Here is a 22,881-nt window from a genome sequence, read left to right on the forward strand (position 1 = left end):
ACAGCTACCATGACATATGTCTCAGAAATTCAATCTCTATTCCTTTTGGTGAATCAATGCAGACAAAAGCAGGGAAACAGGCAGTTTCAGCTACAACTGAGTGAGTTTACATCAGCATTTTAATTCAGAAGAGGAATTTTGACACAATGTCCCCAAGCATTCCTTCTTATTCTACAGTGAGCTACATGATTGAGGAGTCTGAGAGGGGACAAACTGGATACCCTTCGGATGAAACAAAACCAGAAGATGCATTCCAGAGTGTATGCCAAAGGATGCTATGGATGCTCAGCTGCTGGGACAAGACTGTAACTACACTACTGTAAAAACCTTGAATGAATGCAGCCTGTGTATCTGGTCCTCTGTACTGCCTATTTCACTCTACAAATTCACTCCTGCTGGGCCTCAGTATCTGTTAGCATGGACAAAGCTGTACCACATCAAGCTGCAGAAAAAGCTGAAGCCACAAAAAATATGAGGTGAAGTGAAAAAAAAAATCCAGTTTCATATAGCTGTATTAATGAGGAACAAGGCTGAGAACAGGCTGTGGTGCTGTCAGGAAAATCAACAGCTGTGATCAAATGGAAGTTTTTTCTTCATCTAAAAATTAGGCTATAAAAGAATTCCCTTTTTTATCATCCCATTCATAACCTGTCTTATGTTGAAGCATAACAGCTCAGCTAATTAGGTACTTGATAAGGGTAGCTTATTTGGGGCATTTTCCTGTGTTTGCATTTACAGTAGGCAAAGGAGGTAAAGAAAAATTACTTGTTTAACATCAACGCTTTTTTCCTTCAAATCTAAAATTCTAAGCAGTTAATTCCTCAAAGGTAGCGATGAATCAGACGCATTCCGACTTTCAGCGCTTCAGAGAAATTTTTTAACTCAGACAGAACTGAAATTACACATCCTGATGTTGCGGCCCTAAACGCTTTCAAGAAAATAAATGAGTTCCAACTAAAAGGGTGCTCCATTTGAAAGTCAGCCGTGTAATTCCATAAAGTGCTGGCATTTGTCAGCGGCGCGCGGCGAGGCGCTGCAATGCCGCGGCGGGACAGCAGGTGTCGCAGCGCTTTAGCACGAAGGCTCGTCCCTGGCGCCTCAAGGAAAAGGAGGCGAGGGAAAACGAAGTAATCCCTGACGATGGCAGGCAATAAAATGTAATGACAAACATTTGCCAGTTGCAGAAAAACATACAGTAGCCAGGCAGTGGAAAAAAATGTCCCACCGAATCCTACAAGCGAGTGGCTGGCACGTAGTGCAAATAACAGTAGTACTATGCAAACAAAAACTTACTTGCTGTCAAAATGGCCAGATTTCTACTTTTTTAACTCGTCACAGCACAGGAACTTCTTCTTGTGCAACTATGCCTATGGGCCTTGGCATGGGAGGGTCATATCTGATAAATGGTGTGCAAACAGATGAAGTTCTTGTGCCTACAGACCCTCAATCTCAAAGTATCCAGAAAGGAAAAACTCTGTGTTTCCATAGCACAGAGTAACAAGGCAGACTGATGTGTCTTGTCTATAATCTAGCTAAGTCTGAAATGTGACCTTAAAAAGGGATTCTGAAGACCAACTCCACCACCTTAACTGCAAGTTATTCCTCTTTAAAAGCATTATTACCACAGAAACCTTCATGCCATGAGCTCCCTCCCAGCTCAACACTTAAAGAGAACCTACAGGCTCAGGCTCTCTCACCTACCAACACTATTACCAGCAAAACTGGAAACCACATAGACTGAAAAATTAACAATTGAGGAGACACGTCTTCAGGGGCTTTTTGCATGTCACTATTTTGAAGAGATGATAATGTTTGGATGATTTTTTTAGGAAGTTCTCGGCATCAGACTGAAAGAGGCACTACAGGTTTTTTTCCTCTCAAACATTTTAAAACATAGGAAGGTCTAAGGCTTTTTTCAGAAGTCTATTTTACAGCCCTGTAATCTGGCATGTGCCCAGTATTTAGTGCTGAATTACAGCTCTGGCAAATAAATGAAACATCATTTCCAAAAGAAATGACAATTTTCACAATGGTTTACAGATGTATTGAGGGATAAACTTAATTTTTAACGAACTGGTCAAAATCCATCCCACACAGAAAACTCCAAAACTATCTTAAAAAAAAAATACAGAAAACACTTGCAAAACAGCCCTGCATGATGCCATTCACAAAGCACAAGAGATATGTTCTTCCTGTGCTGGGGGACAGACAGCTCAGGGCTACTGGGTAGAAAGCCTCTACTCTAAGGAACATTCAGGTCTCATCTTTTCTTGTCCATCCCTACTCAGTGTTACATAGATGCCAATGCAGACCTTGGTTTTGCCTGCCTACTCTACTCATATCCTTTCCACTGACAGTGCACATTCTTGCAGTATTTTAAAACTGATATTACAATAATAATCTTGTTCTTTCCTTCCAGTTCAGTGTGGCTGCATTTAACAATGGTCACCTTATGTGAACAAATAGGAACACAAACAGGTGTCTCATGTTTATGTGCATGAAGAATTCAGAGAACTAACACAAAACAATTTGGATTTACATTTTTGCTTTACAGACATGGAAGAGAATGATCCTTTTTATGAGTTACGGAGTTGATTTTCACAATCTAGGTCTTAGAAAAATACACACATAGATTATCTTACTTGGTTAAAAGTCTCATGTGTTTAGGACACAGTAACAGAGCTGTGACACCTGACTGTGGTCACAGAGGGAAAAAGTAGTCTCATACAGGAGCTGTGTACAATCATAAACACTCAAGCTAACATAGCTTTTCCTGAGACAGTATTTGACTACTCTGCAGAAAATTAGAAAAAGGGAGATTACAGCCTGAATAGATGTTTTGTAAATAAAACGCTAGAAAAAGGTTAGCACTATCTTTCAATACCCAAATAGGGTGATGGCAAGGAAAAAGCACACTAACAAAGTTGATATGAATGACCTTATGAGCTGCTGCCAAGTCAAAAAATAATTTCTGAAATGCCCTCACATTGTTAAAAATCATTGCTTTCCTTGTTACCTGGCGACTGCAAATCAGAGAGGCATCCTTACACACTAACTTAGTTCGTACTTTTCACAGACTTAAGTCTGACACTACAATTATTAGTTTAGACCCTCATAATTCTCACATTTAGGCAGCATGAAATTATCATCTGAATCTATGGGAGCATCATTCACTTCCAAATCCTCCACAGATACAACACAGTGCCTGAGAGATACCCTATTGCTTTTTAGGAAGGCAGCAGGAAAATCAAAATGCAAAATAAAGAAACAGAAGATGGAAACCTAGATTCAAATTATGTAAGACAGACTATTAGTTATTTATTGAAGACAGTGTTCTCATTGTCCTTTATCAAATACCTAAAATACAATGCCTTAAAAAAGGCCTATTCATTTTTTTGTCATTCTTTGGCTTTGCAGAAACAAATTATAGTTTAGGTGCAAAATAAACTATTTTTACAAAGGGGTTTTTTTGCCTCTAGGTTGCAATCTAGAGGCAAATACTGTCTGAAGTCCAAAATCAAATATTTCTTTTTAAAAACCTGAGTTACCATTCTGGGATGTCTACCTTTTAATAAACCCACTTTTGTGAAGACTTCACAAGACACAACTGGACATAGTACTAGATAATCTCATCTAGGCTACCTTTTCCACAAAAGATTGGGCCAAATGACCTTTTAAGCCCCTTTCTAACCTGGGTTATTCTCTAAGTTTATGAATAAAAATGCCCATTTTATATTAAAGGTCACAAGTTCTAGATTTAGAACTTCACAGAAGTTATATGCACTCAAGACTTCTGTAAAACAAGGTCTTACAATGTCTCGAATTCAGAATTAAAATTAATACAGATAGAATTAGCAACTAGCTTCAAATATGTAGGTTTTAAGAAGTTATGACCTACATTATAATGCAAAAATAGGCCCCAGAAGGGAAAGGTCAAGTCACCCCTTTTCTCTGTAAAAAGAAGACAGGGTTTGTAGAAGCATTAAAAATATCTTTTACCATTTTATTTTAATTTTAGTGGCTTTTTTACACACCACTTTGAATCATCTCCATATTGTTTGGCAAATACCAAGATTTTGGGAAAGGAAATGAAAGACCTTTTCCCTATCTAAGCTCAAATAAAAGAAAGGTTGCTTCATCACTCACTAGCTGTGATCTTAGCCCTGGAAAAGCAAAAGCTAATCATAATATACAAGATTCTGTAAACAGAACAGAAACTAAATCTGCTATCACTCCCATATATTACCAAGAAACAAAAATCCTCTATAAAAGATTAGCTGTTATTGTAGAATAGGTATTCCAACTCACATATCTAGCACTGATAATGACTCTTAGGAAAATAAACATTCTCCAACCTCTTCACAAGAAAAAGTCATTTTTCCCATATAAAACATTATCTATTCTGCTTATTAGGTATGTAATATACACACAATCTTCCTCTGTCTCTCAGACCACTTATTTACAATGTAAGCTAATGAAATCAGTATCTTCTGGTTTTTTTCTTAGTTCAAGATATTTTCATAAGGAGCATAGAAGTCCCATTTTTCAGGCAAAGATTTCAACTAATAAAGGGCCAGAAAAAGCCCAGAAAGCCAATTGTATCCTGGGCTGCATCAAAAGCAGTGTAGACAAGAAGGGTGATTCTGCACCTCTGATCTGCTCTGATGAGACCCCACCTGCAGTGCTGCATCCAGCTCTGGAGTCCCCAGCACAGGAAGGACCTGTTGGAGCGAGTCCAGAGAAGGGCCACCATACTGACTAGAGGGATGGAGCACCTCTCCAGTGAGGAAAGGCTGAGAGAACTGGAACTATTCAGCCTGGAAAAGAGAAGGCTTCAGGGTGACCTAATTGCAGCCTTCCAGTACCTGAAGGGAGCCTACAAGGAAGATGGAGAGAGACTATTTACAAAGGCATGGAGTGACAGGACAAGGGGGAATGCCTTCAAACTGAAAGAGAGTAAGTTTAGATTAAATATGAGGACATTTTTTTTTTTCTGTGAGGGTGGTGAGGCATTGAAAAAGGTTGCCCAGAGAAGTTGTGGCTGCCCCATCCCTGGAAGTGTTCAAGGCCAGGTTGGATGGGGCTTTGAGCAACCTGGTTTAGTGAAAGGTATTGCTGCCCATGGCAGGGAGGTTTGAAACAGATCATCTTTAGGGTCTCTTCCAAACCAGACCATTCTGTAATTCTAAGATAAACTCAGAAAGCACAATACAGGAATTTCTTCAAGTACAGTGCTTGCACCACGGACTTGTCAGTTCATTGGATGTTCCACACTATTAATGCAGCATTTTCTAACCAGAGGAAAGATGGGGGAGAAGGGGAAGATGGGGAAGACCAGTGATTTCTTAGGCTGTGATAGAACAAAACAGAGCATATACCTTCAGCTTTTACAATATATTTCTTCTTCTGAAGACTCAAGAGATTAAAGGGATTTTAGAGCTCGCTTGTACTTCAGCAAAGGATGTTTTTTCATCCTATCAATCAACTAAATGTGTAGAGAGATCTATAACAGGACTATGAAGAATAGTTTGAACGAAGTATGAATGCAAATGTATGTGTTTTGAAAGGACTAAAATAAACAGTCAAAGAACCAGTTAAGAGATATCACATGTTGATGGGCACTCCCAAATACACCAGTTATCAAGTGCACTTCTGCATATGGTTTCTCAAGAGGTCTGGTTCTGTAAAATAAAGAACAAAATTAAATAGCTAAGAGAAGGTGACAGGGAGATAAAGAACAGGATTAGAGCTATAAACCAACCAGTCAATGGTGGCAGAAGTAGAGAGAGGAATCAGTAATGTTGCCTGTTGACTTACAGTGATCATACGGAAAGAAAAGGCTAAGATTGCAATCACTGTCAACTCCTAAAGAGTACAAAAGGTACAGTCAAAAAAACCCATGTGATCACCACTCAAGAAAAAAACCCAGCAGATATGATGAGGACTTAATTGCTGGCATCTTTTACCTTCCTGTCACTGTAAGTAGTCCTAGCACCATCACTTGAAGACACGTCTTGGTGCTTCTGGATATGTAAGAAAGTGAAATCAGCGAAAGAGCACACGTGAGAAAGAAAAATGTGTTTTGTTAAAGTAAAATCACCTTCCCCTTCTCCAGACCTTCCACATTACATTTTGTTACACTAGTTTCTAACCTGTGGTCACTTGTTCTCCCAGGACAGTCACTGAAAAAAGTCATATGATGCTTAGTTCACAGCAATAAACTTAGTACTGTCCCTTGCTGCACAAGCCAACATGCTTGGGAATGCTGAATCCTATGATCCCATTCACAGATGCACGCTTACTGCACAGTCTCATGTGAAAACATATGCCACACAATCAAATAACTATCCCTAAGCATCTTACATGCTGGGATTTTATTAATTACAGAAATCTGTTGATAAACAGGAAAAATGAACTATGTGTCACTCAAGTATAAACACCCCTGTCAAGTGAGCCTTTTCTTGATGTCTTTTATAAAATCAATGACTGGGAAAGGATACAGCAACTAAATGTTGTACAGTCAACAAAGGCCAATAAAAGGTATTGTTATTATTGGTAGTAATGCAGTAATCAATTCCCTTTTCTCACACATGGTAGTTTCCACTAGTGGAGCCCCATACATGAATACCAAAAGCAGGCAGAGTCCTTTCTCCAGTCGCAACAGGCCAAAGATCTGTGATGCATGTAGATCCAAGTCCTACCCCTGCTGTCACTGTGAAATTCCAAACAGTCATGGTAAATGACAGTGACAACCATGAAGCAGCCACTCACTTGTTACAGTTCAGACACTGGTTAACAGTGATCCAAGAAACATTTTTGCTCACCCTTCCAGTTCATACACTCCACAGAAGGAACCACGCTTACAAACATGGCATTGCATATGGACTCAATGATATTATTTAACATTTTCCTCCTGTAAGCACCTACAGTGACTGGATGAATTCTCCATTGCATTTCATGGAGCAGTAACAACTTTTGAGCAAACAATAACACTGGCCTCAAAGAGCTTGAAAGCTGAAAGGCAAAACAAAGGGGGTCAATTTTCCACACAGCTCTAGCATGCAAAGTCGTGGAAGCATTGATAAATAAAGCATGTTACTACATAAGTAGACTTATGTGCTGTAAACACTCGATGCACGGTTAGTGCTTTAACAACACGCACATTAAGCATTACTACTTGAAGTTTTAACTCAGTAAATTACAGCCTCACTACTCTGCCTCTTTAAAGAGGGCTTTTTCCTTTGAAAAGTATTATGATGTAGAATAAGGCAATATTTCATCAACATGCAAGTGTTGAAAATTATAATAATGAGCCAACACAGTCACAGTTTGCAATACAGGCAGACATTTTTATTTTATTTAAACAAAAAAAAAGTTGGACAGGGAAAAAAAGTCTTAAGAGAAAAGCAGCAGACTATGTTTGCTCTAATGGGAGGTAAAGAAAGAACAAAAGAACTTCTGACCTCAGGCACAGCCAAAAATAAAAGGAGTAATGTGGTTTCTTTCCTCACACAATTGCTGACTCTGTATTCACTTATTCCCATTACATACCATCCAGATATGCAAAGGAGCTGTTAATTTCTTCAGGGGAAGATTTTTGCCATGTTATTTATTAGCTAGGAAATATTTCCTGACACATGCTGAATTTTTGACACACTTGCTCAGTTTTGACTCAGCCTTTTGATAATTACACAGCAACAGTGCCTATGAATACAAGTAATTTCTTTTTGCTTCTTATGCTGTGATTATTCCAGAGTTCTCCTGATAGCACTTACTGAGCCATTTCAAATACTCTTCATTTTTTAAAACTTCTACCTATTCATGCTATTTGTGTTTTTAAGCCTGTTTATTTTGTCTTCATCTCAAATAATGGTTAGATTTTTAACATCTGTGAAAAAGGCTGTGTAGTGATGAATGGCATGGCACAGACCCTCTGTAAGCAGGAATTGTATGTGTTTCTTCAAGCGTTATACCTCAACTAGCATACCTCTGTTTAACCTTCAATATTCTCTGCTACTTCATTCCATAATAGAGTGATACACAGTTCCTAAGGTGACAAAGCTTTTTGAATCATTGTTTGTGAGCATCTAATTTGAGACATCCCAGTGGGAGGCTCCACTTTCATAAAGTAGAATTCAATATTCCATGAAAATCAGGCCCCTTTTAGTTAAACTCACATGCCTGACAGGTTAAAAACAAGTGCAACAAATCAGAGCTTTCTGCAAAGGAAAACTCGTGCATCACTAATGACAGAAGAAAACTGGCACCTGTAACATGCTATGCCACCACACCTGAACTGTCGTCATGAAATGTTGAGCTAAGCCCTATCCATGATCACTTTGAGTTTGTATTTCTTTGACCTCCTCATACTTTCTTTTGAATCAAAATTTAATTTATTGGAGAGAATCATATACATGTAAGTATTAAAATACAACATAGTTCAACTTTATTTACAAAGCATCCCTGAGAAATCAGCACGAAAACTCAAAGGAAAACTAGGTACCTTAGCAAGCAGTTAGGTAATTTAAAGGTTAGAAAATTACTGAAAAAGCTTGAGAACAACTTTATACCCAACCTTTTTTTTTTCTTCCTTCTCCTTTTTCAACATAATCAAACATTCTTAGTCTCCTAACTCCTGTGGTGCAAGGAAATAAAAGACAAGTGAGAGAGCAATAAGGGAAAATGAAGAAGGAACTGAACAGGAGTAGGATACTGAAAGAGGCTTGATAGATACTCAAGCCCTTTGCCAGGACTTCCACTTAGGTACAGAGACTGAGGGGCAAGGACATCCTAGACATGACACATAAGCACTGCAGCTAGATAGAGCAGTGACAGAGGGATTTTTCAAACAGTCAGTCTTCTGTGATCTCCCAGCAAATAAGAGACTGTTATCAAAGGCAGCTCAGCTCTCTGGGAACGGAGAAGCACTGACAGACCAGAGCCATAATGATCCCATTCTAGCTGCCTTCACTGTGATAAGACATAGTTGCACTGCACAGTGGAAGAATACACTGGAACAGACCAGTGTATTTGTTATTCTTACACACTGAATTAAAGGATTAACTATTCCTCATATCACTGGTGAAATCTTTGGCAACAGTGGCACATAGAAGACTCTTTTAATGTTATAGAAATTGTATAACAATATCTCTCTGTGTTCTGCCATCCACATATAGCTCCTGCATTTCTTATTCAAACTTCAGTTCTTTCTAGCCTAAGGAAAGGAAGGAATATCATACTCTTTCACAGTGCTCGTAGTGATGTTCAGCCTTTGTATGATATTTATGCAAGATGGTTGTATGGTAACAATCTCAAAGAGCAGACTTAAAATTGTGTTATGGCGGTGGCAAGAGTCAACATTAAATTTTGGAAATTTACATCTAATAGCCTCTATTGCAGTTATACATTATGGGGATAACTCGCAAGATCTGTATTTTTAGAAAGTTGGCTGCATCATGTTTACCATGGACATTAAACCAGTCCCAGCTAGTATCACAGTATTCCAGGCAGTTATTTTTAATTCATTCCAAACTATTTTTTAAGTGATGGGAAGAGAAATGTGTACTACAGGCAGTTGTTTGCACTTGCAGTACCATGTCTCCCATTATGCCAAGTGCAGTGGGATCACCAGGCAGCTTCCTGCATTGAACAGAAAAGACCTGACGTCCCTCTTCTCTACACGAGCTCTGTGTGCTGAGAAGATGGTGCATTTTGCCACTGGCAGCTTCAGGGAGATACTGTCTGGTGCTTTGTGTGAGATGGCTGAAACAGTACAACCATCGTGGAAATACCAAAGCACTGATGCCACTTCCTTGGCTACTGAAGTCAGACCACTGTGATTAAAAAAAGGCTGGTAACTGCATACAAATATTTTTAGCTCAACTTTTTGGCTCATTTCCAGCCCAGTTCAGTAACTGCTGGAAAGACATAATTCCAACAGCTGTTAAGACTTTTTTTTTTCCCCTTTCTTTTTAACAAAACTTTCAAATGGCGTAATTCCTCACATGAGCATTTTGACTATGATATGCCTACACATTCTGGGCAGCATCTTCTGCTAACACAAAATCAGTGGCTGCAGCTACAGTAGTGTGCGTCAGAAGAACACGTCCATCATTATTGCATGTTTCCTGTGCTTTATCTCTTCGCTCTTGCAAGTAGCAGTAATAAAAGTTGTAGCCATAACTCTCCTTGACAGCACCGTATTTAAGGCTGCACCCTTTCAAAATGTGTCTTGGAGAGACAATATATTAAACAAAGTACTTCAGGCATGGATGGAGCTGTCTGTCCTTCTTTGCCAAGGGAATAGATGAGCACTTGAAACAAACCGGAAAACCCTGTTTCTGTATTCCACAATGAGACAAAGAGTATGAACCATGAAGTGCATACTGTGGGGCATATTGTTACATTACTGGTGTGTACTGAATGGGGGTGATATTACAACATGCAAGAACATAGGCACTGTAACATTTCTACTTGGAGTTTTTGCCCTGGAGAAATACCACACCATTTTACTAAATAGTGCAAGAGATCCATAACCCTGCATTTTCAAATTGATGCAGTTTGTCTGCTATGGCCACTTCTACCTTTCAGCGGGAAAAAGCGACTACCTCACAGACCTTGTCCACACATTGGCCTTGAACCTGTAAATAAAACTGTGTATGTGTTTTCTCCATCTCCTACTTAAATAAAAGGCTCAGTATTTCCTATCTTTAGTGAAGTCCTTTAGATATTTCTGAAATAAGAGGAGAGTAGAACTTCCCAGGGATCAGCAAGACAAGACTGCAAATACACTAGATCTGGCTTTATACAGCTGTACTTTCCAACAGTGCAACTACATATTGAGATCAGTCCTTGAGAAAATGCTTTTTTACCATTGAGAAAATTCCACTCCTGTAGTAAAGCCAAGTTAAAGAGGGGGAGGAAAAAAAATGAGGTGTGGGGAAGGAAACTGTGAGAACAGCTTGGGGGAGAAGACATTGCTAAACACAAATCATGTCGTGGTTTACCCTAAAACCACTTCGACATTATACATGTTTTTTTACAACCATGTTATAGCAGAGTTTGAAACTTGCATTTTTTTTTTCTTATGGATTGCAAACCTCAACCTCAGCCTTGCTTACACAGTTGTCAATTCTAGAACAGCAGTTAGAAGCAGGTACACTCAACCCAATATCTCTAAGTGTTAGGTAGAGATAATGAGCTGGGTCCTTCCTTCAGAATCTTGGATTTGCAGAGGGTACCAGAATTTTATTTTCTTCATTTTCTACAGTGTCTTATCAGTTCTGATACTAAGAAACAACTTTTAGAATAAAATTGCAATTCAAATCCCAGTTTTGATCCACTGAAACTAAAGAGGCAAACTGCTGATGCCTTGATCACGTTATCAGCATTTACATAATCCACCTAGAGTTCATGAGATGATGTTTCAGTCTTCAAGAAAGTAGAAAGAAGTATCATGCACTCTCCAAGACCAAACTGATTTACTGAACAGAAATTATGGCAAGATTGGCCAAGAGTCTATTCATATGAATAAATGCTGCAGTCATCTCCCTGTCTAAAGAGCATATCAAACAGGATAAAAGGTATTGTCAATTATTTTGTAAAAATGTTTATATGGGAATTCAGTCTGGAAAGACTGAAAACCACAACTTGCTTGGTACCAGTTTTCATAAGGTCCCAAAACTGTGAAGTTAGTAAGGCACAATTGCCAGAGGTGGGAAAATGGAAGCCCACTCCGACAATAAGATCATTTTTCAGGTTTACTTTTCATTAATTCTTTTTTCCAGTCAGAAAATATGGATTTATATTAATAAAATCCTTTGCATGACAAAAAAAAAAATCATTCAGGACTGTGATCTACCTGATTAAAGTTATTTCTACAAAACTTTCTAAAAATAAATATGTATAATGTATACATGGAAATTTACTAATCTTAATTTACAGTTAATACATGTATTTTTTTTCATAATAGAACAGTTATTCCTTACATCCAAATGCCAGGACAATACTAGGAGGTGGGGAGCAACCTCCTTCAAAAGGGTAACATCTAGGACAGGGGAGGAAAAAAACCCAACTTTCCTGACTCAAATGATATTCTACTCTTAACAGAAGAAGAGGTGTAAAACAGCAATCTTCAGCTCACTCCTATGCTTGTCCCTTCTGTACCTTTTCCTAATTACAGAGAGCTTTAATTTTCACACATTCTACACAGCAGTCAGACTTGGGGCATGAAAATACAAAGACAGAATTAACACAGAGTGCCTTTGGCCTAGCAGGAGGTACCTGGTGCTGCAGATTAGAGAAACATTCCCTGAAAGTCCCAGGACTTCTCTTGTAGCAGCTAAATGAACAGCTGAAAGAGCAGCAGCTGCCCAAGAGTTATTTTGGGGGTTAACAGAGATTGTTTACCATATGTGGAGACCAGATAAATGATCATCCAACTGCCCTTTCAGTCACCTTGTTTCAAACCTGCCAGTATTACTATGCTTCCTACAAATTGCTCATTACAGCACTTACTAGTTGCTACCACAGTAGTTTGAATACTGTTAACTTAAAAAGCCGTAATAAAGTAAGGTTCAGCCAAATTGATGCATGCATAAAGAGCACCAGGATTCCTTTGAGATGCTCCTGTACTTCAAAGATGACACTGGAAGGTTTAGAAGTCAGTCTGTGTAGTTACTCTCTTCCCAGCCAAGTCCTCTGCCCTAGTGACTCAAATATTAAGGCCTATGAGGAGAATGAAAGGGCTGCATACTTAACTCCTAATCCTTCTTTCCAGGTATTTCAAACAATGGAGAAACAAATAAATGGGGTAAAATCATCTAAATTCAATAGTATAATAATTCCCACTGTAGGAGTTGGGAGAATGCAATCTATGTTCTTATTACCTTTCTCAAAAAAAAAAAAAAAAAAAAAAGAGGGAATCAAGTAGGCTATTTGCATTTATCTGATCATTACTGAATCATGTACATGTGCCTACGAAGTCTGAAGTTGATGGGAAATCCAATAATACTATTTACATCTCATCAAAGTGAAACAGTCAATGCCAACTTAAAATCTCATATTTCACAGCAACAGTACTCAAGATTTTGAAAAACAATCAGAAAACTAAAAAAATCATACTGTTTTGCAAGAAAATTGATATACGCAGTTTAATGAGAGAATAGGTCTCTGCTGACAATTTCTGAGGCAAAATAATTTCATATCCACTAGATTTCTTCTTTATGCTTCTAGTCTATCAGCAGATAAAAATTTAACCAGTTTAAGAGCCCAAAAGAATAAGTATCAATATTAAGTATGAGAAAAATCCTTTATATACATAATTACACATATATAATTTTTGTATTTATCACCTCTCACATTACAATGTGAGCATAAGCTTGCCTCTGGCATCAGACTATATATGGTGTGTATTTTTAAATATTCACTCCAACTGAGTGTCATGATGAAAAAGTCTGATTGCATAAACAATTAGGTCTCTGTGTAATCCAAAGGGTTTACAAGCTCAACACACATTCCAGTCTACAAGGAATGTAAAAGATGAACTAGCACAAACGCAGCCAATTTTAGCTATTTACAAAAATGGTAAAGAATTTAAAGGAATCCTCAGGAAAAAAATAGGGGTTTTTTTTTGGTAGAGTAAGGTTCAATAAACAAACAGACAAAAAATACTTCCAGAAAACAAAAGAGAACTAGAATAGCACTGTTACAATGTTGTTACAATGTTCTCATTCTTCTTAGAAAAAAAATGCCATGAGCAAAATACACACTACTACCTTGTTAAAACTGAATTTCACCTGTGTTTTTAATTAAGTTTCCTAAAGAAACAAGGCTTGTGCAATTATTCTTTGTTGTCCCTAATAACTTCTGTATGTGTTGGGCAATTTCTACCAAACTGAAATCTTTCATTCATTCTTGTATCATTTGAAATCAAGAACTATCAAGAGAGAGGAACATCTTATGCATGTCCCTACAGAGGAGGTTTTTCTGTTGGCCATTTCTTTTCTAATTTTTGGACCATCTACCCTATGATTTTAAAAAGATGATACAAGGAAAGGTTTTGTGTTTTATCTCTGTGATTTGCATGCACTTCTCAGGGTACACAGATTAAACAGTAGTGGAGGTTAAATTAAAAGGAGGTAGTGGAGAACACTTAAAACAAAACATGGATATGGCCAATACACACTTTGTACAAAACCTCGCCTACAGTGTACAAAATCTACAGCAACTTTTCTGATTTTTGACATCTGCAATCTTACAAAAATTCACGTGAGGCTTTGTAAACCCATTCCTTGAAGAATTGCTGTCCAGAACAAGGTTCACAGGATCAGCTAAGAGGGATGTGAGAAACTGGCAGCATTGCACTTACAGAGTAAAGGTTATCCAAGTAACCTTCATTGTATTTGGCCAGTTTCCCAAACATACGAAGAGAGGGTTTGTTTGTTTTGCCCTTCTGTGAAAACCTTCCATTTCCACCCTAATATTTCTTTAGACAACATATTAAAGTGCGACCTCCAGAAATGCCCAGTACTAGCCTAGTTTTCCTCTCACTGAAAAGGATGGCAGTTTTGCTACTGGCCTAGAGGAAAACACAGCAATAATGAGCACCCTTAAAAATTATTGTTCTGAAAACAGCATTTTGCTCTCAGTTTTATTCTAAGTGGTATTTGAATTCCAACCTTAATTTTCAAGTTAAAGTTTTTCATCAGAAGCATGAAGTAGAATCATAGTTCAATTACTATTTTAAGCATTCCTACAGAGAATAGCACCTTTACCATTTCACTGTCCTTCTTCCTAGAATCATTCATACAGAGCTGTCTATGAAATCAGAGGAAAGGGAAAGTATGAAAAATCTTGTAAGATTCACAGTGCAATGTGTGTGTATACATTCTTTATATTTATATAGTTTAATTTAAGCCCTTCATTAAAATGAAGCCTTCCAAATGAAAAGTGGCCTGAGTCAGTCTATATCAGCAAAGTCAACAGAAGAAAAATCCAAGTCTAGATTTTACACAATGGTTCTGTATTAGAGCTGCCCATATTCAAGACTGACAGTTGCTCCTTCAGAGCAAATGAATTTTTGAAGATATTTTCTGCAAGAGCTGTTCTATACTTACCTAAGACTACAGAACATGGATTCCTTCCCCTGCAACATACACATTGTTTCAAAAATTAAGCTTCAATTCCCCTGCTTACCCCCAAATCCACCTTGCCTACCCTCCCCTGACTGCTGCTCATTGCATTTTCAAAGCAATGTCATCCACCATACAGAAGGGAAACCCAAGGAGAGATCACTTAGGATCATCCGTAAATCTACAGAGGAGGTGGAATGAGAATTTAGGAGGAGAACGAGAATTATATCCTACAAATAGTGTACTAAACCACATCTATTCTCTTTATAGCCAAAAAGATGGTCAATACCAGCAACATTAGCTACATGAACTCTATAGGAAAGTGTAGGAAGACTACCAGGAATTCTCCTGCTTGTTCAACTGTTTCACATCCAGCTCCCACCCAATCAAAAGGATGAAAGGATTCATATTCTCATTGTCCCACCTCCTGCCTTCCTGATTTTTGCTGCAAAAAACATTTGAGGAAAAAAAAATACTTAAACTTTCTAAATCAGTACAAGTCACTTGGTAATTTCAGTAAATTCAAAACAAGTAGGAAAAGAAGGATTTAGTTGCAGTTATAACTGGATTCTTACTAACATGAGAAATATATCCAATCTGCAAAAATCAAGTAACTAAAATTTATCTTAAATATTTTCATTTTCAAATAATCCAGAATTTCAAAAAATAGGAACATTTTAAACAGCCTCCCTTTATTTGGAAGCATAAGGCAAATTAAAATTTTGTTTGTGTATCAGTGCCTCCAAAGCCATCCATCCCACCTGTGGAATCATGGAAATATGCACAGAGGTGATACAGAAAAACATACACACTTCATATTCTGTATATACTGTTTATTCATATTCTGTATATTCTGTTTTCATTCAAATAAAATAGAACATACACAACCTGTTTAAGTCTACTGTGTTCACACTTCTGTCAATAAATGGTTTGACATTTTAAAATATACACACTATACATGTAGTATTTTTAGGAGGAAGAAATGTAATTCCAAAAGACATTAAATATTCCATGTATCATAAGCACCTTTAAGAGAACATCAACAGCTTGTCCACTCAGGGGGTAAAAAAGAGAAAGCAAGTCTCCTGATCCCAATTATGTCAAAATGTGTCCTCTTTCATTCAGTGTTATCATTCAATTAGCTTAGAGAAAGATGGATCAGTTGGTTGAGAGTCTGTTGATCAGAATGGTAAAATGGTACCTGATTCTTATCTTAATTTTCACCAAATACAGAGTAGATCCAGTGGAATCAGTCAATTCAGTGTTATACAGCTACAGTGTAAGTAAGCAAAGATCCAGATCCTGGCTATTTAATTCAGACTCTGAGAAAAAAAACAAATCCTTTATAAATCCCCATAGTTTTTCTCACTTTTTTTCCAGTTGTCTAGAAATACCTACAAGTCTGTCAGTCATTTACTCCTATTGTCTGAAATAAGATGGATACTTGAATGTCTCCAAAGAAATGCTTTTGTTGCCTGCAAGAATCTAGCACAGAGGATGGAGATGGAGAGACATAATAAGAACTCGTCTCTCCTGCACCACACAGCTTTCTGCATCACCTTCTTTCCTCATGAGACTTTTCAGAGCTGTATTTTTTAAATTATTTGTGATGGAAGACACACAGAGGCTTTCACCTTTTCTATTAGGTATGATTGAGATCTGAAGTGACTGCAGATTTGTTTCCTCTGAAGGTCTTTAACTTCATTTCTTGTGAAAAGGAATGTTTGTCTCTCTAGGTATTTCCCATTCATGACTTCTGGCTAATTTCATCTAAATTTGACAGAGTGTCAGCAGTTTCAACAGATGAAATTCTTGCCAGTTTTGTGAAAATCGGCAACTAAGGAAGCATAGGAAGAATAACAAAGTGAGTGTTCCCACTGAAGGAAGGTAATTACACCTCAGACTTTACCCAAAACTTTAGCATGTGAATGGGTTTGCACTAGCCACTCTGTCTGTTGTTAATTCTCCAACTAAGTAAGTGATATAAGCGGAATCTGTGAATGTTTTGTAGAGAGGTAGATGAGGATAACAGAATACATTTCAGTAGACAATCAGTCCTCATTAGTTCAGTTGTTTATGAAGCAAACTGTTTTACATTTAAATTCCATGCTCAGTGTACTACTGAGCACTGTGGTTAGCAGAACAAATAGTGTTTTCACTTTAGAAGAGATTGAAAACTGAACCATCGAAAAAAGCGGGAGAAATTTAGTCAGAGTTATGACAACTCTTTACTGATCAAAACCCAGAAGATCTGTAAAGAGGTATCAGACAGTAGTCTGAAAAGCAACTAGTTCAGGGTTGTCATCATGAAAGTGGAGATCTGAGCTTTCTCGCCATCCTGAATAAATGCCAAATTAGAATGTCAGGAAGAAGGCATTCAAGAACTCTCTCAGTACTGTTTATAGTTCAGAGTTTAAAGGAGATTCCCTCAATTAAATAACCCAACTAACCAGATAATGCCCTAAACATCTGCTTTGCACATCTCTAGCCAAGTAACATCCTACTTTTGTAACTGTAATTTTTCCTGCTATCAGGTCAAATGGGAAAGAGTAGAAACATCCTATTGTTCAAGAGCAGCAAGGCTCATCCGTTCTAGGAAAACAGGTAAACGTACCAGGGCATCCCCTAATACAACAGTCTTCGTAACAGACCTGAAAAATAAGATCTTGAATCTTTTAAAGATTCATTTATTCATTTTTTTAAATAGATCCAATATTTAAATGTCTCATAATCCAGAAAAGAATTTTGGGCAACATGTTTTAGACTGCAAGAATGGCACTGTACTTCCTTTCAGCATACATAGCTCTTCCCAGTGCTGTGCTGTTCTCTCCACAATGCATTCATGGTAAGCAGCATTCCACTCCTCTGCTGCTACTTCAATAACCTGACAAGCCAAAGCAATTCCTCCCCTCTGCTTATTTTCCAAATTACAATCACCTATTCTAAAGAGATCATTTAGCGTTCTGGATGTGTAGCATTGCAGGTAAGAACTGCACTACAGAAGTATAATGGTTTCAGTATTTCCCAGTTTGGCAAAAACACCTTTCCTGCCTGAACCTTTTTATGATCACATTTGCTCTCCTTTAGGATTGCCTCACAGACACAGTTCATAACCACCTTGCAGCTGACAGCCATATTCCATTCTTTCTCTTTTAGCCATTTTCAAACAACAGCATTTCCAACATATTAAAAGAACTGTTACAATTGCATGCTATCCATATTATGCATCTTCTTTTTCTGTCCAGCACTTCTGACCACTATTCCAGCAACTTTCAGCCTTCCTATTTTTCATGCCAACTTCCTTAAAAAGAAAGTATTAAAATATTCTGAAATATCATCTTTGAGGTACTCCAGCATTATTTTCTCTATCTAGCACTCTTCAGTTTTACTTACTGATTCATTACAATTGCATTGATTCTCTTGCCCACCCTTTCACTCCTTATTCTAAACTTCATTTTGTTTTAACTAGTATTTCCCCATGTAACAATGCATCAGATATTTTGCTGAAATTCAGACAAATAAGCACTCCAACCCCTTTTTAAAAATTAGTTATAATGTTAGATAGCAGATTAGTGTAGTAGTAGCACCTCTCTTGGTAAACTGGGCACATTTCATCTCATTTGCTGTTCACCTCCATGCCTGTAAGCATTCCCTTCCTCAAAATGTGTTCTAAGATAATGCACTGAGATCAAACTAACAAGGTTGTAGTCAGGCAGATGTCTCTGCTCTGTTTTTAAAGACAGACACCACAGCTACCCTTTTCCAGCCATATAAAACAACCTGCTATCTATAAATTCTAAAAAAATCCTAACCAGTAGATTTACAATTTCATGGGCTGGTTACTTCAATATTCTGAGGTAGGGATTATCCGGTCTGTTCAGTTTCAATACATTAAATTCTTTGCAGTTTGCTTTCACCTCAGAAATGGTAATTTCCATTTCTATATATACCCCTTCCCAAGAGCTAGCCTGCCTTCCCTACACACCCTACATTTTCATCTTGACTGGAAACAACAGCAGAGCATTCATTTAGCTTTCAGGCCAGATGTAGATTACCTTTATCCACAAACCAATCATTTCTGTATGTTTTTTCATGTTTCCTTTCTCATCCTCTCGTTACGTTTAGTTACAGAGTTGTTTACTATGTGTTTTGACTTTCTTTAAAGAAAGATCTACTTTTCTGCATTGGTGACAAACTTCAGCGCTGAATGTGTGTTGAAGGCTTTTCTATAAATAGGAACAATCTCGTTCACCTGTGGGATTCACTGAATTAATCCCAAAAAGAGATGGAAGTTTAAGAACTTGTGAAACTGGCACACGCTTCAACTTGAAAACTGGGCTGTGGAGATCTAGCAAAAATATGTGTAAAGAAGTAACAGAGGATGTCCATGCAGCAGCTGTGGAGCTTTTAAATATATTGTATATTTTCATACATAAGACTGTATCTTCACATCACTGGCTTTTAAGGGATTTTGGCATAATGTGAAGTTGAATGATTCAGAAAGCAGTTGTGCTGCTGTAAGGTACAAATAAAAAGGTTAATTCTCAACTGTGATGTATGCACAGGTTACCATGAGGCAAGTAGTTAACTTGTACCAACTGCTGAGAAACAACCAGTATACACGTTTGTATCCTATGCTAAAACAGAGTTACTTCAGTTCTCAGCTGAAAAGGAAGTAAGCTGCCACACAGACGTTGTTGTGGAGTCAGGGCAAGTGTGTGGACAATCAACACAGGCAGCTGACACACAGAATCTTGCTACTCATATTAACCTGCCTAAGTCCTCTAAACCTACCAGAAGGTTATTGGTAGTCTACCACTACACATATGCAAGCATGGCTTTTTTGTGCTTTTTTGTGTTGTGGAGCACAGTATTACACGCCTGGTCTCACAAACACCAAATAGAGGGAATAATCATCTACCTCACCCTGCTGGCTACACTTTTGCTAATACAACCCAGTATGTAATTGGCCTTCTTTGCTTCAAGGACAAACTGTTTTCTGATGTTCAATTTGTCATGAAGCAGAGTCCCCAGGCCTTTTTCTGCAGACCTTTCTACCCAGTCTGTCCCCATCCGGTTGTTACTGCATGGGCTAATTCCATCCCAGGTGCAGGACTTCATAGTTACCTTCCATTCCCTTCTTCATTTCTTTCTTGGTTTGGGTTCTTTCTTATTGCCCCTCTGCATCCAGGTTGTGAGATAGATAAATGTGGTAGGAATCCAGAATTTCCAGGAGAGAGGTATGACTCTCTCCTTTCTCAATTTTGTAATCAAGGAATTCTTAGTCACAACATGACTGTTCTATATTAAAAAAAAAAATGCATACAGCATAACAAAACTTCTTTCAAACTCTTCAACTATCAGCACACTGCTGATATTTTTACCAATCTTACTTTTTCCCTTTCAGAAACTCTCAGACTTTATTGCAAGATCTTGAAATACTGTTCTGAAAGAGAGAAAGAAAAAAAGAAAACCCTCTGTCCATCTCCTATCAATCGTCTTGGCCACCCTCATTTATTTTCTCTTTATCTAATAGATAGTAGCTAGACGATAACTAGTAATCTGTCCTATTGACAGGAAGTGCAAGTAAATTTTTCCCTTGTCTAGATTGCAATTCTAGATTGCCACTAGTGCTGAAATTCGCTCCTGCTTTTTGTTTTAAAATCAAATAGCTACATTACCTTGATATCATAGCTAATGGGGGTGGGAGATGTCCTATTTCTGAACATGTGCTATTTACAGAAGTCTCATGTCAGTGCTAAAACACAGAAGGAGTGAGTCATCTGTATCCTATACATGAAAAACTAAAGTAATTTCTTCACTACTTACAAACCCCTTGACCAGTTCTCCTATTCTAACGACACACCAAGAGCAGCACTGCCAGGCATTGCTTGGGTAAAGAGGGAACATGAATTTTCACCCTACCAGGCATGCCATATGTAGAGCATTAACTTAAACTGGGGCAAAGAGGATTTACATAATAGCTTTATACACTAATCGTATAGTCTTCAGACCTCTACAGTTGGCAAAAAAAAAAATGGTGCCCTATTTATCAGGATAATTACTCAGGGGATCCCACAACACAAGAGAAAACCTATATAAAATCAGTATAACACAACTTTTTTCCCCATTGCCTAAATATCTTTCAGAGTCTAGAAAGTACCATTATGCAATATTCTTGTGTCTTTCACACTGTCATCCAAAAAATTGTGGCAGACACCCCAGGAACATGTGGACTAATTTGAAGCAGTTCAAAGAAGGTAGCTGGTAAGAATGGATGCACTGTCTACAGGCTTAAGTTTGCTTGTTTCAGATTACTCATTTAGGAAGGAAAAGTTCTGTCAGTGAGGAACACAGCAGTGCTAATATACCACATATTTAGTAAACCAGGCTGAAAACAGTACAAAATCCCCAGTAAATACTCATATAAATTATTCTAAGAACAATGCTATAATTGCCAAGACTTAACGATTTTATTTATTTATTTATCCTTAAATTGATTTGCAAGTGACACAAAATGAGGAAACTGCAGCATTGGCTGAAGAAAAAAGCCTGCAGTATGCTAATCTCATCCAGCTTTGCCAAGCCACCTCTGTCCTGATCTGCAGTAACTCTTCATTTTAGTTACAGATCTCCCCTGAAAAGGGGTCCTCAGTTATGCCAGACAGCACAACAGATTAGAGTTGAGAAAAGTTGTCCAACAGGACAAGAACAAGTAACTCTTTCACTTGGAGCCTCTCTTGGAGTTGAATATTGCTGTATTGGATCCCAGAGACAGTTATAGCATCAAAGGCAAAAGCTAAAATTTAACATGACCCTATTGCTATTTACTAAGCACAATTAACTTACATGGCACTTGGCAAACCACTGAAAGAGGGGACCTCTGTCCAAATAAACTTAAAATATGCAATAAAAATAGAGAACATGAATTAGTTATTCAGTACAGAACAGGCAGTGAAATGGATATATTTTAGTTTAATATACATAACACTATTCTTTTCTTTTATGCACATAGTGATGTGTGCATAAAACACACAGGATGTGTGTTTTAAAGAGGAATTCAGTCAAGAAAAACACGTTACTGTTTGCAAACATACAAAGTAAGAACAGCTTTCTGATGCAATCAGAGAGAAATTCTAAGCATAAGGGTCAGCATGAGAAAAGATGATAATAAGTAAGAAGAACCTACAATAAGGCTGTAATGCAGGAAGAGAGAGAAGACAGGAGAATAATGGTACAGGCAGAGGCTTGCCAGCATTCTGGCATACTGCTGTCAAATGTCTTAATAACTCTTGGGCAGCTCTGAGCGTGGAGGAAAAATGAGTTCAATAGTCAAGGTACTTCGGCACACAACAGTTGTTCTCTTTACCTCAGAGGGACTATTCATGGGTGTAGAGTTAAGCATAAAATAAATTATATATGAATGAGGTGGAAACCAATCAGAAGACATCACAAGTAATTCTTCAATTGTTGCCCACCCAAAGACAAAGTAGAAAAGCTGCCAAAAGTCTTGCACAAACTGTCTCCAGTGTAAAGCCAGATGGTTATTCTTTATTCAGGTAAAGACCTTCCTTCCCTTATCTATACCACTATTGCTTTCAGATTAGAGGACAAGTCACACTTTACAGAATCATAACTTAAATATGCCTGACTCCATTTCTGTAGCTATACTTCCAGATCACAGCTATGAGACTCCTATGCTCTAGTTGTCAGCTGTGCCAGTGGGGGAACTCTGACTGCAACATAGAAG

At 37.8% G+C, this 22,881-nt stretch overlaps 1 protein-coding gene across 3 annotated transcripts in view; it reads right to left on the reverse strand.

The window, feature by feature from the left end:
* The window catches only part of LARGE1 (LARGE xylosyl- and glucuronyltransferase 1), a 279,282-nt gene that overhangs the window by 210,862 nt on the left and 45,539 nt on the right, over positions 1-22,881 (reverse strand). The gene's annotated exons all lie outside the window — the stretch shown is intronic.

The sequence above is a fragment of the Manacus vitellinus genome, unplaced genomic scaffold (genome assembly GCF_001715985.3).
Source record: "Manacus vitellinus isolate BGI_N305 unplaced genomic scaffold, ASM171598v3 scaffold_5_pilon, whole genome shotgun sequence".
In the NCBI taxonomy this organism is placed as follows: Eukaryota; Metazoa; Chordata; class Aves; order Passeriformes; family Pipridae; genus Manacus; species Manacus vitellinus.